Source organism: Mesoplodon bidens (genome assembly GCF_964165515.1).
Source record: "Mesoplodon bidens genome assembly, chromosome: 17".
Lineage (NCBI taxonomy): Eukaryota > Metazoa > Chordata > Mammalia > Artiodactyla > Ziphiidae > Mesoplodon > Mesoplodon bidens.
The window spans coordinates 12967823-12995443 of NC_138174.1; the positions used below are offsets into that span (position 1 = coordinate 12967823).

The 27621-nt window shown below is 38.1% G+C and overlaps 1 long non-coding RNA gene across 1 annotated transcript in view; it reads left to right on the plus strand.

Annotated features, from left to right (window-relative positions):
• LOC308605276 overlaps positions 1-27621 on the plus strand; it is a 265069-nt gene that overhangs the window by 150742 nt on the left and 86706 nt on the right. The window contains exon 3 of the long non-coding RNA XR_014013670.1: positions 18179-18227. This is a non-coding gene — a long non-coding RNA (uncharacterized lncRNA). The remainder of the gene's footprint in view (positions 1-18178; positions 18228-27621) is intronic.

A 27621-nucleotide genomic window follows, 5' to 3' on the forward strand; every position in this document is an offset into this window, starting at 1 on the left:
GAGTCAATATATTTTTAAGTGACCAGTTCTCAGAAGTGCTTAACAAATGTTAGTTTTCTCTCTCTCACTCTCTGCCTTTCAGTTGATTATTCTCCCAAGTCCTACAATCAGTGGGTCCTGACATATGTCTAAATCAATCTTTTCTCCCACAGCCTGTTTCCTCTTGTTCAGTGTTCAGAGAAAATAAACGGATGGTGGAAGGAGAACAGCTGGTGGCAATTTCTTTGAAGTTTTTTAATCAGAAAATTCCCTGGTTTATTTCATTTGGCTTCTTCCTAGGGCATGACTGTTTAGGCTGAACATTTAAACATCTTTCTCAAAGCTTCCACTAAAGATTTGCAACCCAAAGGGTATGAACTTATAAACTAAAAATGTTAGTGGGAATGAAAGGTAAACCTTAAAAACAGCTAAAATAAAGATCTTACAATGTATTAAACCCTGCCTTTACATAGGCTTAGGAAACTAGATATACTTGTCCTTGGGGATCATTGTACTAATGACACATCCCTGCATTCCAGTACACTGAGGGGACAAGCAAATGAATAACAGTTGTTACTGTATCACTGGAATGTTGTTTCCAGAGTTATTCTTATGCCATAGATGAAACTTAAATTATTCACACTGCTTTGGTTTAACTTTTTGTCTTAATTTAAATGCTTGTCACCTCTATAAATTTAATTTATGCATAGTCTGACTATATTTAGGTCAAGTGAAATAAAGAAGTGATAGGAAAAGCCCTACAGATGAGGATTAAACAGATTTCTTATTTGGATTGATCAACTTGATTGTAGTGGCTCATATTTCTTCTATAACTGTTACTACCTAGTTTCCTTTTTACAGCTACAAACTCAGTGAGGAACGAGCAGAAAAAAATAAAGTCACACAGGGATACCAAGTATTAAAAATTCCTATGTTTGAATGTTCTCTCCCTCCACTTAAGTTTTAGCCCCTCCAATACAGTCTTTACAGTTTACAAAGTGATTTTTCTAAGTATTAATCTGTTTATGTCACTCTCTGGCTTAAAGGTGTTCAGCGACTTCCTGTCTCCAGCAGGGTCAAGTTCCAGTTGGTTAGCTTTGCATAGAAAACTATGCAGGAACTAACCTTCTCTCATCACCACATCGTCCCCCAAACTTGATACTGTCAAAGTATTTGTGTTTCATTGTGTTCGTTGTGAGGAAGAGAAACATCCTTGGTTTCCTTCATTGGTAGGGTTTATGGTGAGGATGTGTGGGGAAGTACGAGAAGTCTCACAGTCTTTCAGCCAGCCTCTCAGGGTGCAAGGACTGTCATCCCAGAACAGCCCAGTTCACTCAACAGCAACTCCATAATGAGATCCTTAGAAAAGGGCAACCATGATCTCTCTTATAAGTTTCTCTGTCTCTACCTTTCTTTCTACTTGATTGTTCTTCCTGCTCTTTTCCTGACTGCCTTTGCCAGGGTCTCTATCTTGTTTTGTTACTGTCTGCATGTGACCACAGAAGAGCAGTGTAGAAGTGATAAATGGGCAACCTCTCCTGGGCGACTTGGACAGGGGCCTTTCCCTAAAGATCTCTGGATTTTGTTCCTTGATAATGAGACTCAAAGGAGGAGATTGATGAGCTCCCTTCCAAGGAACTTGTGACCAGGCACTGGACCAGGTACCTAGAAGGTCCTGATGGGCAGCTCTGCTAGGGTCCACATGATGACTCTGACTTCTCTGTGACTGACACAAGTGCCATTCCTTCCTCCCTTCCCAGTGAGTCTTGAGATGAATTGGAGAGCCCCACCAACCTTTACTCAGAACTCTTAGCTTTAAAAATAAACAGAAGCAGGGATAAGACTGGGGTCCCTCTGTCCCTAGAGAAGACCCGAGTTCCTATGCCAAGGTCAGAGTTCAATGGGGAGGTGGGAGGAAAATTGTATTTCTTGGGTCTCTCAGATATTGGTTCATAGGTGACCGTGATCCCCACAACTCTTGCCACCAGGATGAGGGGGAAACAGATGCTGCTCTTTGGTTTTCAGTCTGAGACCACCATCACCGAGACCCTTGCCTAGACTTCGCTAGCATGGGTACTTTTTGGGTCCCTACAACCTCCATTGTTGTGACCTCCACTGCTAAGTATATTATTAGTATACATGTATTGTCTATGTCACTCTGGCCCGCCTTCACCCCCAACTCCTGACTGGAATTGCTGTAGTTAGGGCCACCTTAGTGGGGTAAGTAGAAGATCCTGAGCCTACATGACTATCATTGCCTGGTGGCATTTTCTCCTCAAAACAATATTGGTTGCTTCCTGGGGGTGAAAAAGAAATAATGGCCTTCATTGCCAAACTTAAGGGAGCCAAAGGGAAACTATTTTTCCATTTAATAGTTCTGTCTGGCCTGTGTTCAAGGCCTTGGTGCTGCCCTTTGTGCTGGTGAAACTGACATTGTGACTGTCACAGAGACTATTGGTCAAGCCAAGGGATGTTGGTATGTGGCAGTTTATATGTCAAATGCAATTTTAAACCATCATTTTCCATCCAGATGATCAGGATCAATTTGCCTTTATATGGTTGGAATGGGTTGTAATAGGCCTTTAATGTCCTCACATAAGGCTACACAAACTCGTTGGCTACCTGTGCTATGATCTAGAAAAAGTCCTATTCCCTGAGGGAGCATTGGCCTTCTACTATATTGGCTTTCTGGTGGGCCCAGACAAGGGCACTGCCCACTAGGGGCTGGACACCCTGTTGACCCATATGCAGCAACACAGCTGAGCCATTAATACAGACAAAATAGGAGGACATAGCCCACAAGTGATATTCCTGGGTATAATCTGGGAAGGGACACAATATCTCATTACAGAGGAGATAATTACAAAGCTTTTGGCCCTCTCTCCCCCCAAAATAAAACTCAATAATTGAAGGGTCTATTTGGCTACTGAAGTTCTCACACACCCCACAGATTTTTTTTTAATACAGCAGGTTCTTATTAGTTATCTATTTTATACATATTAGTGTATATACGTCAATCCCAATCTCCCAATTCATCCCACCACCACCACCACCGCTTTCCCCCCTTCGTGTCCATATGTTTGTTCTCTACATCTGTGTCTCTATTTCTGCCTTGCATACCGGTTCATCTGTACCATTTTTCTAGATTCCATATATATGCGTTAATATATGATATATTTTTTCTCTTTCTGACTTGCTTCACTCTGTATGAGAGTCTCTAGATTTATCCATGTCTCAACAAATGACCCAATTTCGTTGCTTTTTATGACTGAGTAATATTCCATTATATATATATACCACATCTTTATCCATTCATCTGTCAGTGGGCATTTAGTTTGCTTCCATGACCTGGCTATTGTAAACAGTGCTGCAATGAACATTGGGGTGCATGTGTCTTTTTTTTTTTTTTTAAATACTCCTCCCTTTTCTTTTTCTTTTTTTTTTTTAGATGTTAGGGGTAGGAATTTATTTATTTATTTTTTCTGTGTTGGGTCTTCATTTTTGTGCAAGGGCTTTCTTTAGTTGTGGCAAGCGGGGGTCACTCTTCATCGCGGTGCATGGGCCTCTCACTATCGCGGCCTCTTGTTGCGGAGCACAGGCTCCAGATGCGCAGGCTCAGTAGTTGTGGCTCACAGGCCCAGCTGCTCTGCGGCATGTGGGATCCTCCGAGACCAGGGCTCGAACCTGCGTCCCCTGCACAGGCAGGCAGACTCTCAACCACTGCGCCACCAGAGAAGCCCCCCATTTGTTTATTTTTGTTTTTATTTCCATTACTCCAGGAGGTGGATCAAAAAAGATCTTGCTGTGATTTATGTCAAAGAGTTTTCTTCCTATGTTTTCCTCTGAAGTTTATACTGTCCGGTCTTACATTTAGGTTTTTAATCCATTTTGAGTTTATTTTTGTGTGTGGTGTTAGGGAGTGTTCTAATTTCATTCTTTTACATGTAGCTGTCCAGTTTTCCCAGCACCACTTATTGAAGAGACTGTCTTTTTTCCATCATATATCCTTGCCTCCTTTGTCATAGATTAGTTGACCATAGGTGCATGGGTTTATCTCTGGGCTTTGTATCCTGTTCCATTGATCTATGTTTCTGTTTTTGTGCCAGTACCATATTGTCTTGATTACTGTAGCTATGTAGTATAGTCTGAAGTCAGGGAGTCTGATTCCTCCAGCTCCGTTTTTTTCCCTCAAGATTGCTTTGGCTATTTGGAGTCTTTTGTGTCTTCATACAAATTTTAAGTTTTTTTTTTCTAGTTCTGTAAAAAATGCCATTGGTATTTTGATAGTGATTGCATTGAATCTGTAGATTGCTTTGGGTAGTATAATCATTTTCACAATATTGATTCTCCCAATCCAAGAACATGGTATATCTCTCCATCTGTTTATGTCATCTTTGATTTCTTTCATCATGTCTTACATACAGGTCTTTTGTCTCCCTAGGTAGGTTTATTCCTGGGTATTTTATTCTTTTTGTTAAAGAGTGTTTCCTTAATTTCTCTTTCAGATTTTTCATCATTAGTATATAGGAATGCAAGAGATTCCTGTGCATTAATTTTGTATCCTGCAACTTTACGAAATTCATTGATTAGCTCTAGTAGTTTTCTGATGGCATCTTTAGGATTCTCTATGTATAGTATCATGTCATATGCAAACAGTGACAGTTTTACTTCTTTTCCAATTTGTATTCCTTTCATTTCTTTTTCTTCTCTGATTACCATGGCTAGGACTTCCAAAACTATGTTGAATAATAGTGGTGAGAGTGGACATCCTTGTCTTGTTCCTGATCTTAGAGGAAATGCTTTCAGTTTTTCACCATTGAGAATGATGTTTGCTGTAGGTTTGTCGTATATGGCCTTTGTTATGTTGACATCGGTTCCCTCTCTGCCCACTCTGTGGAGAGTTTTTATCATAAATGGGTATTGAATTTTGTCAAAAGCTTTTTCTGCATCTATTGAGATGATCATATGGTTTTTATTCTTCAGTTTGTTGATCTGGTGTATCACACTGATTGATTTGCATATACTGAAGAATTTTTGCATCCCTAGGATAAATCCCACTTGATCATGGTGTATGAACCTTTTAACGTGTTGTTGGATTCTGTTTGCTAGTATTTTGTTGAGGATATTTGCATCTGTATTCATCAGTGATATTAGTCTGTAATTTTCTTTTTTTGTAGCATCTTTGTCTGGTTTTGGTATCAGGGTAATGGTGGCCTCGTAGAATGAGTTTGGGAGTGTTTCTTACTCTGAAATTTTTTGAAAGAGTTTGAGAAGGATGGGTGTTAGCTCTTCTCTAAATAGAGAAGAATTGTAGAACTGAAGAATGGTAGAATTCACCTGTGAAGCCATCTGGTCCTGGACTTTTGTTTGTTGGAAGATTTTTAATCACAGTTTCAATTTCATTACTTGTGATTGGTCTGTTCATATTGTCTGTTTATTCCTGGTTCAGTCTTAGAAAGTTATACCTTTCTAAAAACTTGTCCTTTCTTCCTGTTTGTCCATTTTATTGGCATAGAGTTGCTTGTAGTAGTCTCTTAGGATGCTTTGTATTTCTGCAGTGTCCGTTGTAACCTCTCCTTTTTAATTTCTAATTTTATTGATTTGAGTCCTCTCCCTCTTTTTCTTGATTAATCTGGCTAAAGGTTTATCACCTTTTCTTATCTTCTCAAAGAAGCAGCTTTTAGTTTTATTGATCTTTGTTACTGTTTTCTTTATTTGTATTTAATTTATTTCTGCTCTGATCTCTATGATTTCTTTCCTTCTACTAACTTTTGGGGTTTTTTTGTTCCTCTTTCTCTAGTTCCTTTAGGTGTAAGGTTAGATTGTTTATTTGAGATTTTTCTTGTTTCTTGAGGTAGGGTTTTATTGCTATAAACTTCCTTCTTAGGACTGCATTTGCTGCATCCCATTGGTTTTGGATCGTCGTGTTTTTGTTGTCATTTGTCTCTAGGTATTTTTTGATTTCCTCTTTGATTTCCTCAGTGATCTCTTGGTTATTTTGTAATGTATTGCTAGCCCCCATGTGTTTGTGTTTTTTATGTTTTTTTTTCCTGTAATTGATTTCTAATCTCATAGCATTGTGGTCAGAAAAGATGCTTGATATGATTTCAATTTTCTTAAATTTACCGAAGCTTGATTTTTGACTCAAGGTGTTACCTATCCTGTAGAATGTTCTGTGTGCACTTGAGAAGAAAGTGTAGTCTGCTGTTTTTGGATGGAATGTCCTATAAATATCAATTAAATCTCTGTGGTCTATTGTGTCATTTAAAGCTTGTGTTTCCTTATTAATTTTCTGTCTGAATGATCTGTCCATTGGTGTAAGTGAGGTGTTAAAGTCCCCCAGTATTATTTTGTTCCTGTCAATTTCCCGTTTTATAGCTCCTTTTTTTTTTTTTGTGGTACGCGGGCCTCTCACTGTTGTGGCCTCTCCCATTGTGGAGCACAGGCTCTGGACGCGCAGGCTCAGCGGCCATGGCTCACGGGCCCAGCCGCTCCGCGGCATGTGGGATCTTCCCGGACCGGGGCACGAACCCGTGTCCCCTGCATCGGCAGGTGGACTCTCAACCACTGCGCCACCAGGGAAGCCCCTCCTTTTTTTTTTTTTATAATTGTTATATCTTCTTCTTGGATTGATCCCTTGATCATTATGTAGTGTCCTTCCTTGTCTCTTGTAAAAGTTTTTATTTTAAAGTCTATTTTATCTGATATGAGTATTGCTACTCCAGCTTTCTTTCGATTTCCATTTGAATGGAATATCTTTTTCATCCCCTCACTTTCCATCCGTATGTGTCCCTAGGTCTGAAGTGGGTCTCTTGTAGACAGCATATAGATGGGTCTTGTTTTAGTATCTATTCAGTGAGCCTGTGTCTTTTGTTTAGAGCATTTAATCCTTTCACACTTAAGGTAGTTATCGATATGTATGTTCCTATTACCATTTTCTTAATTGATTTGGGTGTGTTTTTTTTTTTTTTTTTTCTTTTTGCAGTATGCGGGCCTCTCACTCTTGTGGCCTCTCCCGTTGCGGAGCACAGGCTCCGGATGCGCAGGCCCAGCGGCCATGGCTCACGGGCCCAGCCGCTCCGCGGCATATGGGATCCTCCCAGACCGGGGCATGAACCCGTATCCCCTGCATCGGCAGGCGGACTCTCAACCACTGCGCCACCAGGGAGGCCCTGGGTGTGTTTTTGTAGGTCCTTTTCTTCTCTTGTGTTTCCCACTTAGAGAAGTTCCTTTAGCATTTGTTGTAGAGCTGGTTTGGTGGTGCTGAATTCTCTTAGCTTTTGCTTGCCTGCAAAGCTTTTGATTTCTCTGTTGAATGTGAATGACATCCTTGCTAGGTAGTGTAATCTTGGTTGTAGATTCTTCCCTTTTATCACTTTAAATACATCGTGCCACTCCCTTCTGGCTTGTAGAGTTTTTGCTGAGAAATCAGCTGTTAACCTTATGGCAGTTCCCTTGTATGTTTGTCATTTTTCCCTTGTTGCTTTTAATAATTTTTCTTTGTTTTTATCTTGCACTTTTTTTTTTTTTTTTTTTTTTTTTTTTTTTGTTACGCAGGCCTCTCACTGTTGTGGCCTCTCCCCTTGTGGAGCACAGGCTCTGGACGCACAGGCTCAATGGCCATGGCTCACAGGCCCAGCCGCTCCGCGGCATGTGGGATCTTCCCAGACCGGGGCACGAACCCGTATCCCCTGCATCGGCAGGCAGACTCTCAACCACTGCGCCACCAGGGAAGCCCAATTTTTCTTTGTTTTTAATTTTTGTCAGTTTGATTACTGTCTGTCTCACTGTGTTTCTCCTTGGGTTTCTCCTGCCTTGGAGTCTCTGCACTTCCTTGACTTGGGTGGCTATTTTCTTTCCCATGGTAGGGGAAGTTTTCAACTATAATCTCTTCACATATTTTCTTGCGTCTTTTCTCTCTCTCTTCTCCTTCTGGGACCCCCATGAGGTAGATGTTTGGTGTGTTTAATGTTTTCCCAGAGGTCTCTTAGGCTGTCTTCATTTCTTTTCATTCTTTTTTGTTTATTCTCTGTTACGGCAGTGAATTCCACCATTTTGTCTTCCAGGTCACTTATCTATTCTTCTACCTCAGTTATTCTGCTATTGATTCCTTCTAGTTTATTTTTCATTTGAGCTATTGTATTGTTCATCTGTGTTTGATTTTTAATTCTTCTAGGTGTTTGTTAAACATTTCTTGCATCTCCTCGATCTTTGCCTCCATTCTTTTTCCGAGGTCCTGGATCATCTTCACTATCATTACTCTGAATTCTTTTTTCTGGAAGGTTGCCTATTTCCACTTCATTTAATTGTTTTCCTGGGGTTTTGTTTTGTTCCTTATTCTGGCACATAGTCCTCTGCCTTTTCATTTTGTCTCTCTTTCTGTGAATGTGGTTTTCCTTCCACAGGCTGCAGGATTGTAGTTCTTTTTGCTTCTGCTGTCTGCCCTCTGGTCCACCCCACAGATTTTGATGGCAGTTTCCTAGGTCACATCAGACCTCTTGTCCAGTTCAGAGGGTTCTGATGGATCTTGACTGCATTTGAAACTTTTTAGGTGTTTAACCCAGCCATCCCCGTATGACTCAGGCTACATATTCCAGACCCTAAAAGACCATATTTATTTTCTGTTTAGGTTCCTTAAGCACATTGCATTTGCTCTGGCTTTTCTGCCCAAGCTACACATCAGTGGCCTAATCATGGGGCATGTGATTGACTCTCCATGCTCCATAAAATTCCCAAGCCACAGGGTGGAACATTTTAATGCATAATTAAAGGATGAGCTTAAATGGCTGATGGGTGGGGACAAGATAACCCCTGCCTGGATCACACATTTCAGGCAAGCAGTCTGGGGTCTCAGTGTTGTGATTTCTATAAAAGGTACTTCTCATTTGCATTGCCTGTTTGACCATCCATTTCCTTCAATTGTGTACCTTTGTTTTGTAATTTGACACCTCACTCTCTATGGGGGACCCTATAAAGGCCTTTCACCTCGATTGTCTTTTTCTGAAGGGATCACGTTGGCTATTAAGCAGCAAGGGATGGAAGGCAGTAACTTCCTTCTTCGTTTACTCTACAGGTGCAGAGAATGTTATTTGGTTTTTGTTTTTTCCAACAAATACTTAAAAATTAATGACCATCAATTTGAGGTGTTGAGTTCAACATTTTCTTTAATGTACCTTTGTTTTTTGCTCTGCGTAGCCCAATGAGATAGATATCTGTATATAAAATAGAAATTTTTACTGAACCACAAGGAAATCCAAGCCAGAAGATTTGGGTTCACTACCCTGGTGATTGGATTAAGGGTGCTATCCTTGTCTCTGGTACTGGACAGATTGCCAACATCACAGTTGATGGGGAGGAATCCCCCCAACTGGTAGGACTTGCACTTCTTGGGATCCAAGATATCCCAGATATGGTAGAGAGAGGGGAAGGAGATAGGTATCTCTCTCACAGGGGAGATTTTGTGGCTCCTGCTTCACCAGATTCACTGATAATGTATGTCACAGGCAGTTGCTGCTGTTCTGAATTTGATGAACTCTTGGATATGTTACCTACCACTCAATCTTACAGATAAACATCTGATTGCTGTGCTACTCAGTACAGCAAATGGATATTTCTCTATCTGTGGAACATTCTGATACCTCAAGTACCCAACTGTTAATCTAGACCTGATACATTGCTGCAGTTAGACTCTGACACAGCAAGAGTGAAATGCTTCCCTAAATGTCAACTTGCTCCTGTCAAAGATGGAGGCAACTGGGACATCTGTAGGAGGGGTTGCAGGATCCACTCTTAGGGCTATTTTGGCCATGATGATGATGGTTTTCTCCTCCTCTACACTCATCCCCACCATTACTCAGGGGCATTGGCAGGTAGTATTACTGACTCTCTGCTTCTGTGTACCCTCTGGGAGGTTATTCCCACTGTCCAGGTCACCCTATTAGAAAAGGTTTGCACAACCTGTCCTTGGTTTTGCTGTTTTTATCTATTGTTTTTCTGTTCCCAATTTCATCTATTTCCACTCTTGTCTTTATTATTTCTTTCCTTCTGCTTGCTTTGAATTTAGTTTGCTCTTCTTTTTATAGTTTCCTGAGGCGAAAAGTTAAGCTATTGATGTAAGATCTTTTAAATTTATTATAATGAGATCTTTATTATTTATTTATTTTTTTTGTGGTACGTGGGCCTCTCACTGTTGTGGCCTCTCCCGTTGCAGAGCACCCGGTCTGGACGCGCAGGCTCAGCGGCCATGACTCACGGGCCCAGCTGCTCCGCAGCATGAGGGATCTTCCCAGACCGGGGCACGAACCCGTGTCCCCTGCATCGGCAGGCGGACTCTCAACCACTGCGCCACCAGGGAAGCCCTAATTTTTAAATATAATATTTTTAAAGCTCTACACTTCTCTTTATGTACTGTTTTAGCTGCATCCCATAAGTTTGGTACATTGTGTTTTTGTTTTCATTTATCTTAAATTATCTTCTAATTTTAAATCAGAGTTTTTATTTCTTCTTTGTGATTCTTTTTCTTGTAATTTCTTCTTTAACCCATTGATTAATTAGCAGTATGTTGCTTAATTTCTACATATTTGTAAATTTCCCAAATTTCTTCTTATTATTGATTTCTAATTCCATTCTATTGTGACTGGAGAACATACTTTGTATAGTTTTAATCCTTTTAAATTTATTAAGACTCTTGTATATCCTAGAATAAGGAATATCCTAGAGAATGTTTTGTGTGCACTTGAGAAGAATATGTATTCCTTAGTTTTTGGATGGAGTGTTCTCTATATATCTGTTAGGTCTAATTGGCTTATAGTGTTATTTAAGGATACTATTTCCTTATTGATCTTCTGTCTAATTCTATCCATTATTGAAGTTGTGCATTGAGGTCTCCAGCTATTATTGTTGAATTATGTATTTTTTCCCTTTAATTCCATTGTGTATTTGAAGGGCTGTATTGTTAGACACATATATGTGTATGTCTTTCTGATGGATTGATTTTTTTGATGTTATTAGAAAATATCCTTTACCATGAATAACAATTTTTGTCTTAAAGTCCATTTTATGGACTTTGTGAGTAGAGCCATTCCTTTTCTGTTTTGGTTACTGTCGCATGGTTTATTTATTTATTTTTTTAAAGAAGATACAAACCTATTTTTCCCCCTCCAGTGCCTGCTCGGTTTCTGGTTTTCACAGCTACTATAATTGTGAGTCTGTTGGTTTTTATGGCTACTGTGAAAATGGGGAGAGGAGAATGGGAATAGGGTGAGTTAAAATGCTAAAAAGCCTACTGTTCCTCCTGATATTCAGTGTTTTTCCTTGAATAAATTCTTCTCATATTGTTGCAAGCTTTCAGTTCATTTCCAGAGTTCTGAAAATGTTGATTTTAAAAAATGCTGACAGTGTTCTCATTACTTTTAGAGAAGAGCAGATTTTTTGAGATCCGTACTCTGTCATTTGGGAAGTCCTCTTCAGCAGACTTTTTTTTTTTTTTTTAATAGTCTGGATGTGTTATTTTTAGAGCTATCTCATCTTTCAGATGATTACATTGATACAAGGAAAACAATAGGGCTTTGTTTTCCAGTTTACATATTGTTTATATGCTGTTGAATTAACCATTTCCAGGAATTACTCTGAACTTTATGATAACATACATTGAGTTTGAGATATTAAAATTGATCTGCCCTTGGTCACAAAGTAACAGACATGAGATAATGTTTCTCTATTTCTGTGCAACATGCATGGCTTCTCATCAGTCTCTGCTACTAAAGATGAAAAATGGCCAGCCCCATAAAGCAGTTCTCCCTTATTCTCCAATGAGAGATGGACCCCCCCTTCCAACACAACCTTCCCCCATTTCCTCTTCCTAGGTAATACGTATTTACCAGCCTTCCAGAGCTAATTGCTTTAGTTTTCCTGTTCAAACGAGGGACTTGAAAAGCGAATATATCAAGTAAGGTAGATAAAAAGGAAGTGCCAAGAAAAGTAAGTGGGGCAAAAAATATTGAGATAATTTAGATTTCTGTGATATCTCTCAAATTATTCGGATCACTGCTTATTCCACTTATGTTGAAGGCTAAGTCTATGTAAAATCTCTCTCTCTCTTAACCAAGGGTATAACTTGGTCTTTCCAAATAGAAAAGTAGAAATACTTTTGAAAATGAATCAATCAAAATTTCAAATTATTGCATTAGATGAATTTAAATGAAAGCTTCTCTAGAAAGCCCCATCATGGAATTGCCAGTGAAAGCAGCAGGAGGTGCCAAGCTGTTTGAGAAGACCTCAGGCATATTTAGACTTATTTGGCATTGGTATTTGTTTCTAATCACTCTGGGAAGTGGTGTAGTGGAAAATAAATCTGAGAGGAAGTGTGCCAGAACAGCCAAGGGAGACTCTGGGAACAATCAAAGCAGGCTAAGCTGCATAGTTTCTGATATACCTTCAGGACACTCCATACTCCTTCTCTGAGCTATAACTTAACAAAAGAGGGGGACTGTTTTCTTCCACTTCAGATTTTATGTTGGTTTGGAGATAGATTATCTCCACCAGCATTTAAAATGCCTCATGTGCAAAAGATGCAAGGGAGTGGTTATCACTGGGTTATTGTGTATCTGTGCATTGTCAAGGAGAAATTTCCCTAACTGTGGTAAAGGTTCCAAGGCTTGGGTTTGATGAAGGATATAAGAACAATGATTTGAAGGGGGAATGAAGACCATTTACCAATATACTAGTCATGTGGCTGTTGATCCTTTAAATTGTTCCCAGAAAAGATGCTTTTAATATTTTAAAAAATCATTTAAAATTGGTTTTAGAAGAACTGTTAAGATATCAGGTAGATTACTTTAATTTACCTAATAATATCATTCAAAGTTGCATAGGTTTTTTAGTTTTGTCCCAAAAATATAGATTTAAAAAGCTATAATTGTTTTGATATCTATGTACTGATACTGTCTGCTGTGTAGCAGAATGAAATGAGTCTGGGTCACACTTGGTTGAAAATATCATTCTATTTCTTCTTTACCATGACTCTTTGAACAAGTTATTTAACCTTCTGAATCTTAATTTCTCTTCTTTTAATCTGTATGTTTTAAGGACTAAATTATATTAAATGAAAGTATTAGTATTAGTTTAGTTCTTGACATACAGTAGGCACTTTATAAAAGTTATTTTGAATCTGAATCTAATCTCTATCACTCTTCCCTCCTCTTCTCCATGGACTATCTAAATGCCAAGTGGAAATCCTTTTCTAAATCATCTTTGTAATAGCAGGATTATTAAATGGCCTTATTTACCACCAGTTTTGTTTAGGAAGCACACTTCTTCCTCCAGCCCTTTGAAAAAGTAAGAAGAGTAGAAATGCGCATATATCCAATCTATACTAAGTTTTGGGAGTTAAGAAGACAAATATTTATTGGCATCTAACTCATATTGTTGACACATGCCTAGACCATGGCAGACTGTTCCATAAATAGTCTGCTTATGACTGGCTCAGCTTCAGGCTCCTTGTACATTGCTGATGGGGGAAGAACATTCTTTCTACAAGCCCCAGCTTTCCATGTGGGAGAATTTCCATGACAGTAAAACCGGTGTTTTATTGCACCCTCTAGTGAGATATCCCTGGGTGTTTTATCAAACCATCCTCTCCCTCAGTGCTCCCAAAGTGACTGGTGACTTTGGAAAGAGTAATTTTGCATATATAGCCTAATTATGTCCTTTTCTATGGATTTTCCTACAGCGAGCACATATTCTGTCATTCATTTCCATTCCAGACTCTAACCCTGTTGAGGAGGTTTACCGCCTTCAGCACTGCCTGTGACTGTTTAATTTGGGAAGCCAGTATTAGGAAGCTCATGATTACTGAACACCTAAGCCACATTCCCCAACCATTAATAATGAAATGGGTATTTTTTTTCCTCCTGCCTAAGTCCTGCTTCTATCTCTCAATTATTTCTGAAGTTGGGAGAGGAAAAGATGATTTCATTTATTAGCTTTCTAAAACCCCAGTATACATTTAATCACATGTGCTAGCCTCTATATGTATAAAGGCAGATTTCAGACTATCACCCTCAATCTATCTCTGTTATTTCCATATATTTCCAAGACATTGCCTCAAAACGTCCATACTCTAGATGTAGCTGTCACTTGGTGCCCAGTCTTTGTATTCTTATATTCTAGCTCCTATGTATATAGATTTGCTCCCCGAGAAGGCTCATTATTGCCACTTTATGTTATGAGGACACTAGTTTATTCCAGGAAAAATATCTTCAGATGTGTCTCAAGCTGCAGTCCTTGAGTTGCCAACATGTCATAGGATTCCAGGCAGCAGTGGGAAGAATGGCTTCTTCCTCAATTCCATGCCTCAACTTTTGAAAAATTTAAGTCCCAGAGAACCTCTTCTTGGGTCCGATGTCTTACAGAATCTTTCATGTCAAAGAGTTTAATCATTTTTGAACCCCACTTCACTAATCGTAGGGTCTTAAACATAAAACAAGAGTTCTACTGGGAACAGACATCATAGTACCCCTGCCACCTTCTCCTTTCTTAGTATTAGACTTGAACCACAAGCTCCCTTCTCGTCTTCTACTTACAAAACAGAAGCACCTATGTATATCACTTACTGCACATATGTACCTTGGGTGTGGGTGTTAGAGTGAGGGTTGATGAATGATACAACACATGAACTCCAATTTAGCCTATGTTAAACCATAGATTACGTATTTTACTTGTTACTTCTTTCCAGTGTTCCCACTAAGCACTATTGGATGTCTGCTACTATTTTTGAAGACAAGTTGTATATGTCTGTATCTCTATAACCTGATATATATTTTTAAAAATGTATACAAAGAGGCACAATATGTCAGTAATTTGATTTTCTATATTTACCATTTCTTAGCCAAGTGAATTTTGGTCAAAATTATCCTGTAAAAATAATAATATTTGTTTCATTAATAGGTAAGTAGAGAGCCACAAAACACATTCTTGCTCTCCTGGTTAGGTGCAGGTGTTTGGAGGCATCCCAAACCTCAGATTTTGCAATCCAAAAAGGATCAGAGACCTAAAATTACACCCCCTTTTTCCCTTTGACTGACTTCCTTTAATTCATGAAATTGGTTTCTTGTGAGTCTGAGAACTTGCTTTAAGGTGGGGTGTGTATGCACCCAGGAGTGAGAATGAGAGACATGAGCAGAACAATGAAGAGAGAGCATGACCTAAATGTCTGGAAAGTAATTGCTAATCCTTGAGTTTCTCATTGGCATGAAAAATAGTTAAAATGACTCTTATAGATTAGCCCTTCCCCAACTATTGGCTACATACAAATAAAGTAGTTTTCAAGTAAAATGAAAAACACAAGAGAAAAAAATCTCATCCTAAAGTATGCCCACATTTTCCAATAGATTTTAAAATGACAACTAAAAGTATTTTGCAATTATTTGCATATTTTACATTGGAAATATGATGGAAAACGCAATTTCTGGAAAACAAAATAAAGTGCAGAAGTATGTTCTTTACCATGGATAAATATTTATTTAACCTTCTCTCTCCCTCTCTCTCCTTCTCTCTCTCTCTCTCACACTCTTTTTTTTGGCCTGGAATTTCAGTAGGGACAGTGAAAAGCTTATGGAAATGGAAGTCAGAATATCTCCAGTAATTGAGAGGGAAGAAGGGGCAAACACAAGTTGATAAATAGATTTTGAGGGATTCTCCAGTAAGGTATCACAAACCAAGTTAAAAATATATCAACACACAATTGGTTTTATTACGGCTGGTGTTTGAACTAGTAAATATTAATTAAGCCCCTGTTATGAGCAAGCTATTTTACTGAGCACTATGGTAGATAGAAAAATGTTAAAATGCAGTCAATATCTGTAAGATCATAATCTACAACAGTCGTTTATAAACCTTTGAATAAAGATAAGCATATAGGTTGTATTCTATTATACTATAGATGTATGAGTTATTTCAAAGTAACACATTAGTAATTGACAAATAAATAGTAAAAATAACAAATGCTTAAGAGGAGATATAAGGAAAAAAGATACCACTGCGTTCTGTTAAGATAATTCTAATAATATCCACCATTACTCAGTACTTACCATGTGCCAGGCAATGTTCTAAGGACTTCACATGTGTTAACTCATTTTATTCATATGATAACCCTATGAGGTGGAAGTAATTACTATCATTCTATTTTACACCTGAAGAAATTGAGGCCAGAGAGGTTGAGTAATTTGCCTAAGGCAGTGGAGGAGACAGAATTTCAACTCCACTGTCTACCTCCAGAGACCATGTCCTTACTTACTGCTCAGGACTCTGTATGAAGGGTTTTAGTTGCTGATCCTTCAAATTCATGTGACCTGGATACACACAAGCAGTTTACTTCTAAAACAACTACGAATATGAAATGCATAGGACAAATCATACATTATCTAAATTAGTTTTAAATGTACATTTTTGAAGAAAATCAATGGCTAGCCAAGGTCATTTGCTCATTTATGACTATTGCCCATTCCTTTACTCTCTAACTATATCTAAGGGCTTCTGGGGGGGGGCGGGGATATACTTGAGTAATCTCTTGGGGTTGGATGGTGAGATCTTAGGAACATCTCAACAACACAAGACAACTGCTAAATTGTTAAACTTGAGCCAGGAAGGAACATTTTACTTTTCTTGAGGTGGATGGGAAGGAAAATGAGAAGGAAGAGGAAGCCAGTGAGAAGCAAGAGCAGTTAGTGGGAAGGTGAGAGGTTAGGAGAATAGATGAGATGCCAGCTAGAGAAGGGACCAAGATAGGGCCCCTAAATCCCATTCTTGTCAGAGAAATTTTGAAAAAGTATATCTGAAAGATGAATTGTAAAATTTGAGTTATGCCACACCCTTCTAATCTTCTGAAATCTTTAATAAAACCTCCATTGCCCATACTGATCTGTGTATGATTTTTTAAAAGAAGGTAATATTTGTTTTAATTCTTTTGAAACCAAGAAAGTGTATGAGTTCACAATTTGGTTGACACAGTGAGACACCGAGACAGTGCATGCGGAAGCAGATAGAAGATGAAGGCAGAAGGGGATCGTGGGAACCTTTAACACTCCCACAGGTTGTGGGGCTGTGAGTTACAAGCAGCTTTAACTTAGAGCCATCCTTACTACAACTGCAAATGTGGTGTTTTGTCCCAGATTTTTTTTTCTGTAGTGCCAGTCAAAACTCCTGCTTCAGTGTGGTTCTGAGAGAGCTAATACTAAAGTTGTTCTCATTTTTAAGTGAATTCCTTAAAGGTTGAAATGATCACTTTCCTGTCTCAGTTCTCCTTTATCAAAAAATTTCTCTCACAATTCTAGTCAGAATCGCCAAGCATCTTTTCAGGCTCCATTAGCATCTCTTTTCCTGTTAAATTCTGTATCTTTTTGCATCTCACCCAACAAAAGGGAGTCCTAAGCAGCCTCATCTCTTTCTCTCAGATATGGTTAAGAGGCAAAAGCTTGTGCTGGGGTCGAGGGCTTAGATTCAGGTTTTGGCTTCAGTCTCTATGTCTACAAAGTAGTGATCCAAGCTCTGCTGTGGTGAGAATTAAAAAAAATAAAGTGGGTAGCACTTTGTAAACTGTAAGTAGCTATACAAATTTAGATATTATCTTAAAAGAAAAAGATAAAAAATATTTTAGTTAAAACATTTTCTGGATTGGACAAAATAACCCATCTCTTTTTCCTCATAAACCTTTTGGCATTGGAAAATGGATACTGGGGGAAATCTTATCTCCTTGGTGAGTGAATTGACCTGGGCTTCAGTCTTTCACCCTTCTTTGAAGAAGGGTCAGAATCTTTAAATTTTTACTGAGATGACTGAAAAAGTAAGTTGCAAAGTGGGGTGATGTGGAGTTCTGAGGAAGCACGAGGAAGCACAGCAGAAGGCACCTGACGTTTGTTAAGAGTTAACAGCTTACACTCATTTTTGATTCTTTCTTTATTCTTTGCCCAGTAAGATGTGATTTTATTTAAATGGATGTGAAAAGATTTATTTGGAAAAACTATGTTGTTCTAGTTATAAGAATTTATGTGTCAGGAAATATCCTTTTGGAAATTGGGTGTTAACAGCCATTGTTAGTCATAGAAATATTAGTGCATGTAATATAATTAATCTGATTTATATATCTGCACAATTCTTTGAAATTCACAGAATTTTAAAAATAAATCTTTCTTTTCACATTTAGAAATCTTCTGACATCTTCAACTTCTCTGTGAAATCTACTATAATATGCTGTAAGTAAAGCGATTTTTCATCTTTTGGGGAGAGAATGTCTTGTTCTGCATTTGTCACATATATGCATCATCATGCCTTCCAGTTTTAGACCAAATGGATAAATGTCACATATTTTAAAGTAAGTATGCAAACAACTTTCAATGATTTGTTTTCTTTCTTCATGAAAGTTTTCTTATTGGAGGCATAATTTCAGAGGTGCTTCCATAGCACCTTTTAAAGTTTTTAGAATACATTAACAACGTAGATGTAATGATCATGTGAATAAATATTCGATACTTTGGGGTATGAATAGTGTACTTGTCAGGATGTAGGATGTATAGAAGCACTGTTCCTAACTAGTGAATTTACAATTGAGGAATAAGAATGTTGAAGGGAGATGGCAAAATCTGGTAGGATACATTTGTGGTTTAAATAAAGTTTTCTTAAAAAAATTTTTTCACTTTGTAGAGATGTGAAAAGAAGGTTTCTTCTCTCCTAGCATAAAAGGGAAAATATTTAGACACATGGGTCCCAAGAGCCATTTATGCTCAAAATATTTGCTCAAAGCCATGTTCAGAATATCTCTGGCATTATGAGGTCCTGGAAAACTCAGAGCGTATTCTTCTGATTAGACCTGGGATGGTGTCCTGGTGGCCCTGTCACCCTTCCCTCTACCTGGCTGAGGCACACTGTCTGTACAGTATGTGCAGTACTGTTTGGCTGCTGCTTCATCGCTAACTGAAGTCAGCGGCACATGTGGGCTGGCCTCAGGAGGCCTGGGCCCGTGGAACACTGTCTGAGTGGAGTTTTCCACTCGATGTTTGGTTTGGCCCGGTCCACGTGTTGTCTTGCCAGTCCTGCAAACTCCTCTCAGAAGTCAGTCATCCTGGGATGGGCAATAATCCTCATGCTGTTGTGAGAGAACTCTGATCTTTCACTATAAACCTGGTGGGATGTCTGCTGGCCAGACCAAAGTATCCAGAAGCCAGATTTTTTCCCTGCAAAGAACGTGTCTGCAGTGGATGGTGTTTTTACTAATAAAAGTATTTAGGGTTGTGCCGTGGGCCAGGTTTACCCGCTTAAAAATGAGAAACTCATAAATGTAGTACTAAAAACCCCTCCACTTAGAAATAACGGAGGCAATGACTATTCCAGTTCAGCAGCCAAAGTAAAACATAAGGTATGGTACAGGATATGAACTTAGAAACAGAATTGTGTGTTTAGGTCTATAGCCCTACAGAGTTAGCAACATGTTCTTCTATAAAATGAGCCTGACACATGGGTGCACACAGCTGTGCCAAGGGCGTAGTGATCTTGGCACCAGCATAAGGTCCTGTCTCTCCCCTCAGCCCTCCTTCGCACCTGTGAGGATGGATTGCTTTTCATATTTCATCCCTGTGCCCAGATCTCTCATTCTTTTGATGCACTTGTGTGTATGGCAAATGAAGTCCACAAGTTAAACCAACAGATACCTGTTTCCTTTTATCTGACATTGTACTGGGCATGTAACTTATTATGGTTCAAAGGAAGTACACAGATCCTATGTGTACAGATCAATACATTTTCACAGAATGAACACACTCATATCACTACCACCTATGTCAAGAAATAGAACAATTGTTGGTACCCCAGGAACCCCTCTTGTGATCCTCACAGTCACTACCCACTCTTCCTCTCCATAAGTTATTTCCATTCATCCTCTTGAGGTTTATATAAATGGAATCATGCAGTATGATGATTTTTGGGGGTCTGGTTTTGTTCAAAATTAAGTTTCTGGAATGTACCCATTTTATTGTAAGTAGCAGTATTTTGTCATTTTTCATCATAGATAACCTTCCATTGTATGGATATAGCAAATTTTTTGGTCCACTCAACTCTAAATAGATTTTGGGTTGTTTCCAGTTTTGAGCTATTATAGTGCCGCTGTGATCATGTCTGTATAGTTTTTTAATGAACATAGGTGTGCATTTCTGTTAGCTATCAAAGTAAAAGTAGAATTGTTGAGCCATATGATATGTGTTTTTCAGTTGTAGAAGATATTACTGAAAGTTTTCCAAAGCGGTGGTGTCACTTTGTGCTAATCATCAATGCATGAGAATTCCAGTTTCTCTACTATTGTCAATCTTTCTAATTTTAGCTATTCATAGTTGTGAAGTGGTATACTGTTGTAGTCCTCTAATGACTAATATGGTTGTATAATTTTTCATATGTTTAATGGTCATTTGTATGTGCCCCATCCTCTTTTTAATGATTTTTCAAGTTTTCTATGGGCTTAATCTTTTTCCTATTTATTTGTAGGTGTTCTTTGGTTATTTGGAATCATTTCCTTTGTTGATTATATTTTCTCCCACTCTGTGCATTCCTACTATCATAATTGTGTCTTTTGATGAAGAAATGACTGTGTGTGTGTGTGTGTGTGTGTGTGTGTGTGTGCGCGCATCCTGTATAGGAAATCCTTGTCTATTACAAGGTTATGAATATCTTCTTCTATATTATATTCTAGAAGCTTTACTCTTCTGTCTTTTATATTTATATCTACAGCCCATCTAGAATTGATTTTTGAACATGAAGTGAGATAGGTGTTAAGATAATTCTTTTCCATATGGAAACCAATTGATTCAAAACCATATGTTGAGATGACATCCTTTCCTACACTGCTCTTCAGCATCACCTTGTCATAAATCAAATGTCTATATATGCATTTTTGAATTCTTGATTCTATTCCATTCATCTATTAGTCCATCTTTTTTTGCCATTACTTCATTCTTGTAATTACTGTAGTTTTATAATTTATGATTTCCTGAACTGTAGTTCTCTAAATTTGTTCTACCTCATTTTGCATGAGCTGTTTTTGTCCTTTTGAATTTTCAATATGTATGTTAGAATCAGCTTGCCAGTTTTCACAAAACTTGCTGAGATTTTTTTTGGATTTCATTACATTTAGATCAATTTGGAAAGAATGGACATCTGTACAAAATTGACTTTCAATCCATGAACATGAATTATTCCTTCACTTATTGATCTTCTTTACTTTCTCTTAATAACATTTTTTTCATTTTTCTACAAAGTCACACATATTTTGTTAGATTTACTCCTGGGTATTTGTTGTTTTTTGATGATTGTCATAGATTGGGTCTTTCAGAAGCAGATGAGAAAAAGTTTTGTGTACAGACTATTTATAAGGGATCAATCCCTGTGGAAGGGAGGAAAAGGAAGCAAAACTGGGCAGAGAAAGAAGTCAAACTGCAATGCAAGCCTGGAAAAGCCTTGGTTAACCCCACAAGGTGTGGGGAGCAAATACAGCCCATCACAGATATCTCTGGAGGGGCAGAAATTGTCAGACCTTTATACCCTGGCAGCAATCAGTCATTGGGTTTGGACTACCCCAGAAAGGTGTACTCTTGTGTGAGGTGGCTCTTTGCAGCTGAGGCACCCTTGAAGGAGCCCACAGAACTTCAAGAATCTGGAATAATAAACCCTTCTTTGGAGCAGGATCTGGGTGGTACATCTCTATGTCCATCTCAGTCTACTTCCTGTGGTGTGTTCATCACAGACTACTTTTTATGTTGCTCAAATCCACTTCTTCAAGTACATTCTGGGCTATCTCTTTCTGTAACTTCCTTATGCAATCTGGTTCTGCTAGTGCTGGATCCAGGATATACCATTTCCATCTTATGATGGACTATTTCTGAGTCTGCTTGTCCTTATGACTTACCAGGTCTGACAGAGCCCAGCTCATGATATGCATTTCCAGATCCATGGTCACTTAGTATTCCATGGTCAGGCATTTAGTCTCTACCAGAGATCAATAAAATTCTAGGATTCCCCCCGCCCCACAATGGTGTATAATTCTACTGAAGATGGTATGGAGTTGCCCCAGAAAATCAGAGGACTACATTCTGGGGCTTGCTATAAGCTCCATGTTTCATATGGCATCTTTTCCCAATATTGGTATTTCTAATACAATAGCATCTACTGAATCATATGGTTCAAGGGGCAGAACTGTTTGTACCCCAGCCTAGACCTGCTGCAGAGCCTTTGGTGCTCTGGGTCCCTCTCAAATCTTGAAACATTACATCTCACCTTGTATAGTCAAAATAGTGTCACCAGGTGTGAAATATGCTCCTTTGGCAACCAGGAAAGGTTATCAGGCATTGTGCTTTCTTCTTTCTGTTGAGAGACACAAGATGCAATAACTTGTCTTTTACTTTGGAGGGGACTTCCTGACATGCCTCTAATCTCTGAATTCAAAAAGTTTACTGCTCTGCAAGGCCCAGATCCTTATCCCAAGTGTCCTGGTCTCATTCGCTCCTCCCCCTGCCCATAATAAGAGCACTGATCTTGGCATAACAGACCTAGCATGTTTGGGTATTTAATTTTCTCTGGAATTTGGCTGCTCTAACTCTTAAATCCTGGTCCTGGTCCTGATCTTTCTTTGCCCTTTGCCTGCAGAAGATGAGACATTCTTTTTGAGCTACCAAGGAGGTCTGGTGTTTTTCACACTTATCTTTCAGTTGCCTGTTCATCCCTTGGATGTTTTCATTATTATTATTTTTTAGGGTGTCAATGACATGCAGCAATAGCCATCTAATCCCATTGCCCTTATAGGTACTATTTTATTTGTTACTTCTCAAAACCCTGATGTTTACGTTAGGTAGTGCATTCTTCTCCACTGGCACACTACCCCAGTGATCACCTGTTATAGTTTTAACAGTTGGACCAGCACCTATGTCAATGGCAGCCTTTGCTACTTCCAGTCATGGGGTCCTCAATACCTGTGGAGCAGCACGTGATTCAGCACTAACACCTCATCTTCTTGCCTACTTTCTAGGACTTTCCTGGTACCAATTGTTGCAGGTTTGTATGAGTGGATGCCGAGATGGAGTTTGGCATATAGGTTTTTTTCCTTTTTTTTTGAAGTATAGTTTATTTACAATGTTGTGTTAATTTCTGCTGTACTGCAAAATGACTCAGTTATACAAATATGTTCTTTTTCATATTCTTTTCCATTATGGTTTATCACAGGATATTGAATATTGTTCCCTATGCTATACAGTAAGACCTTGTTTATCCATCCTATATATAATAGCTTGCGTCTGCTATTTGGGATTAGCAGTTGCATATAGGTTATTTATTAGTGGTGAACATCTGTGGAAGAGAGGGAGAGGAAGCACGATTGGGTAGAGGGAGAAGTCAAACTTTAACATAGCTTTACAAAGCCTTGGCCAAACCCAAAGGGACCTGTGAGTAAATACGTCTCATCAGAGCTGCCCCTGGGTGGTGATCAATTATTGGATATGGATTGCCTCAGGAAAGGCATGCTCTTGAGCAAGATGGCTCCTTGTCAACAAGGAAAATTCTCAAGAGGCTGGGATAGGAAGCTCTCATCTTCTGACAGTACTGCTGGTGGCTGGTTTAATAAGATTTCCATTATGAGGGGTCTTAAGGGCTTGCATCCTGTTTACCACACTGTTTTTAATAAATAGTACCATTAAAATGTTTTTCATTTTTGAATTGTTGATTGTATATAGAAATACAATTGATTGTTAAATATATTCTTTGTACTTAGCAACCCTGCTAAATTTACTTGTTTATGCTAATAACAAGTTTTTATGTGGATTCTTCTTGTTTTTTTCTATTATTTATTTCAAGTGCTTAGAAATATTTATAAAAATTGACTGTACACTGAGCCACTTATTAATTGTCAGTACATTTCAAAGGATTGAAATCATACAAAGTGTGTTCTCTGGTCACAGTTAAATTAATCTAGACATCATTAAAAACATTCCTCTCTCTTGGCATGCCTAAGAATTAAAAAAATTAAATACCAGATATTGGTATGAAAAATTACAGAGATAATTTGTGAAGTTCTGCTTGATGTTATCTTTGTCCAGAGAGGATTTAATATTAATGTACTCTGTCCTTAGAGCAGGAACAGATCACCTTTACCAGGTCTTGAACTGAGCTGGGTCAATGCTGGATTTTTATGTGAGCTCTGCCCCTCAATCCTAAAGTCTGGTCATTTCAAAGTCTTTTCTGGAGGTCTGGGGTGTTTATCCATGCCATCTTCTTTGAGGGCCTCTGAACACCAATTTTTGTCTCCCCAGTCTCATTAGATTGTTCAAAACTCAACTCAGATTCTCAGTGTTTTGGCCACTGTTTTCTGCTTTCTTTCTCAACCTCTTAATCCTGCCCTTTTTATAGCCTAACAAATATCTTGAAGGGAAAAGCACCACAGTGTACTTCCACTTCTCCCCAATATCTTGAATACTTAAATTATTCTATCTTTAAACACATCCATTTCTTATTCTCTGCAACTTTTATAATTGTTTCAGACTAACCCTGTGAAAATACTGCTCTTCAACAAGCCTCTCCACCAACGTCCGGAGCAGGAAATTCCAGAGGTTTTTTCAGTGAGAGGAATGTACTAGGTTTATTGTTGTATTCCCAATACCTTCCTCAATACCTGATACATGAAGGTGCTTAGACATTTTTTCAGTGAATGAAAATGTGCAGGAGAAGCATAAATCAGGCCCATATTCAGGGGACATTTTTCATCTAATGAGATAGTTAAGACTTAGCCAAAAATTCTTTAATGCTTAGATTAATTCCAACATATTTAATATATAGAATCTTTCTTTATAACTTGAATTCTCTTTTCTCTTTTTCCTCCTCTGTAAAACATTTGGAACCCATTCTACAATTTATCCCTTAGTGTTATATTGTCTTAATAGTATGTTTGATGTTATAAGCTGGGCGATGTATTTGTCATCTTAGCATAAGGTAAGCTCTAGAAGACAGGCCCCGTTGTATTTCTGCTACATTCTTCAAGGTATCCCAAGCAACGCTAAGCACCTTGGTGGCATTGATAATTCCTTCTTTAAAGTAATTAAAATTAAAATACTATGTTCTAAGCTTGAAGGATTCAAATAACATGTATTGCAATGCATATTTTTTAAATTAAAAAAAATTTTTGGATGTGTAGATTTTTGATGTGCAGTAGATTTTGATGTGTAGTGGTTTTCAGTAGGCTGCATTCAGAGCCCTATGTTTATGAGCAAGTGTACCAATACTCCATCAGTGTCATTCATATTTGCCACCATGGCCTCATGAGAGGAGGACAGAATCATTGTGATTAAGAAGTAAGGAGATCTGTTTATTGCGTGCTTGATATGACAGATACCGTGATTATTATTTTAATAGATTGCCTCATTTAATCTCCATAATAACCCAATTCAAAGACACTACTGTTATCCCATTTTTTAGAGGAAACTGAGGCAGAAAAACGTTAAGTTACTTTCCCAAGGTTATAGAGCTAGCAAGTGGAAGAACTCGGAGAGTGATTGTGATAGCATGTGGCCTTAACAAAATATGTTACATTGTTTTACTCTCCACTTTGAATCCTCCAGTTCCTGGTCCTGATAATGAAAGAGAAGCAGGGAGAGATGTATGATTCAGTTTACTGTCTCATTGCCCTCATCACAGCAACACTGAGAGGAAGGGAATGAATTCTTATTTGAAAGTTTTCTTTCACCCTAGGTATATATAATTATCTGTAGGAAAAGATGTTTTAAAATAAGCATGAGAATTTGGTTCAACAGTGTGTTTCTTTCATATTCTGTGTTCTCTTGTTTCTTCATTTTTCACAGGAAAATTTTACCACACTCAAGAAATATATACACAATGTTGAAAGTACCAAAGAAGAACCCTAAAAGTATTAAATGGCATAAAGTCTGTAAGGACAGACTAAAACATTAGGCTTCTTTAGTTGGGAAGAATAAATGCTAAGTGGATGTCCTCAAAGTCTAGAAAATCATGGAGGTTATTTTTTGGACAAAAAAAGGACAGAATATATGAAAGAATAATGTTTGTAATATCTGAACTATTTATAGGGAGGAAAATCATGGGTTTCATAGGGAAGAGTTAAGAACCAGTTAGCCAGATGGAGGTGACAGAGAAGTTCATTTTCACAGAAATTCAAAATTGGAAAAATGAAGATTGTGATGTGTTTTGTTTTTATTGGATTAATTATGAGAAGAGAGGAGAGAGAGAGAGTGAGGGACATCTGTTTCAGAATTACAGAGATTAATAATATCCTGAGAATAACTGGGAACTTAATAGATAAAGTTACTGGACACATAATTTGGGTGTTGCAACTGGATAAAGGTTTTTTTGTGTGCTCCAAACAGGGTAATGCTTGTCTTCATGATATTACTGGTTATAAAGTCTAGGCATTTCAGGAGCATGGGTTGTAAGAGGAGAGTCAGCGTTGGTTTGCTTAAGTTGGTATAACACTGGCCTTTCATTAAATCAAGTGATCGTCAATAGCAGATTAGGGCAGTGAAGAGGAACAGAAAACCACACTGAGGAGTTGTGAAGTCTTTAAAGTTTCCTTTATTCTGTATCTGAACATTAGTGTAAATTTTGCAAATGATTATATGTCAAAAGGAAGCTTTGGAATTTCACTTTAATGAAATTTACCGACACACACATTTTTTTTTGTAAAGCAATTATTATTATTATTATTATTTTAACATCTTTATTGGAGTATAATTGCTTTCCAATGGTGTGTTAGTTTCAGCTGTATAACAAAGTGAATCAGCTATACATATACATATATCCCCACATCCCCTCCCTATTGCATCTCACTCCCACCCTCCCTATTCCACCCTTCTATGTGGTCACAAAGCACCGAGCTGATCTCCCTGTGCTACGCAGCTGCTTCCCACTAGCTAGCTATTTTACGTTTGGTAGTGTATATATGTCCATGCCACTCTCATTTTTTATTCAACATAGCTTTTGTAATTTTTTCCCAGAGCGCTGCATGAGACAAGTTCAAGCGTTACAGAATAATGGAGAGGGAGGAAGGGAGCAAGCAATTTAAAAAACTCAGTCATCATAATTACTTAGAACAAAGGCAGTTTTAAGTTATTTCATTTTACTAGTCATTTACTTCCACTGGTAGAATTGACATTCTTGTTTTTTAGTCATCGCTTTAAATCTTTTAAGTGTAATGGGATTTGCCAGGCGATATGTATTTTTCATGGTCAAATTTGGAATTAATATAAAGTGAATTAAATTTGTTAACTTTCTGCTGTGTTTAGAATACACTCTAATATTGACTTTAGCTCTTCTACTTTATTTGGAATACTTTATTAATAGAACAATTTTTCCTATATGCTTAATAATTCTTATGATTTGGTGATCTGCTTATTTTCATTTATAAACTATATATTTAAGATATTTAACAGCACAGACTGAAACATTTGAAATTTCTACTCTTCATGTTCACACTAGATTTTAATGTAAGGGCTCAGAAATGTGAGTAATCATTTGTCAGGGACACATAACTCTTGGAATGCCTACCAATAGGAAGAGGAAAAAATTCCTTACAGTCTAAAATTCTCTGAAAAT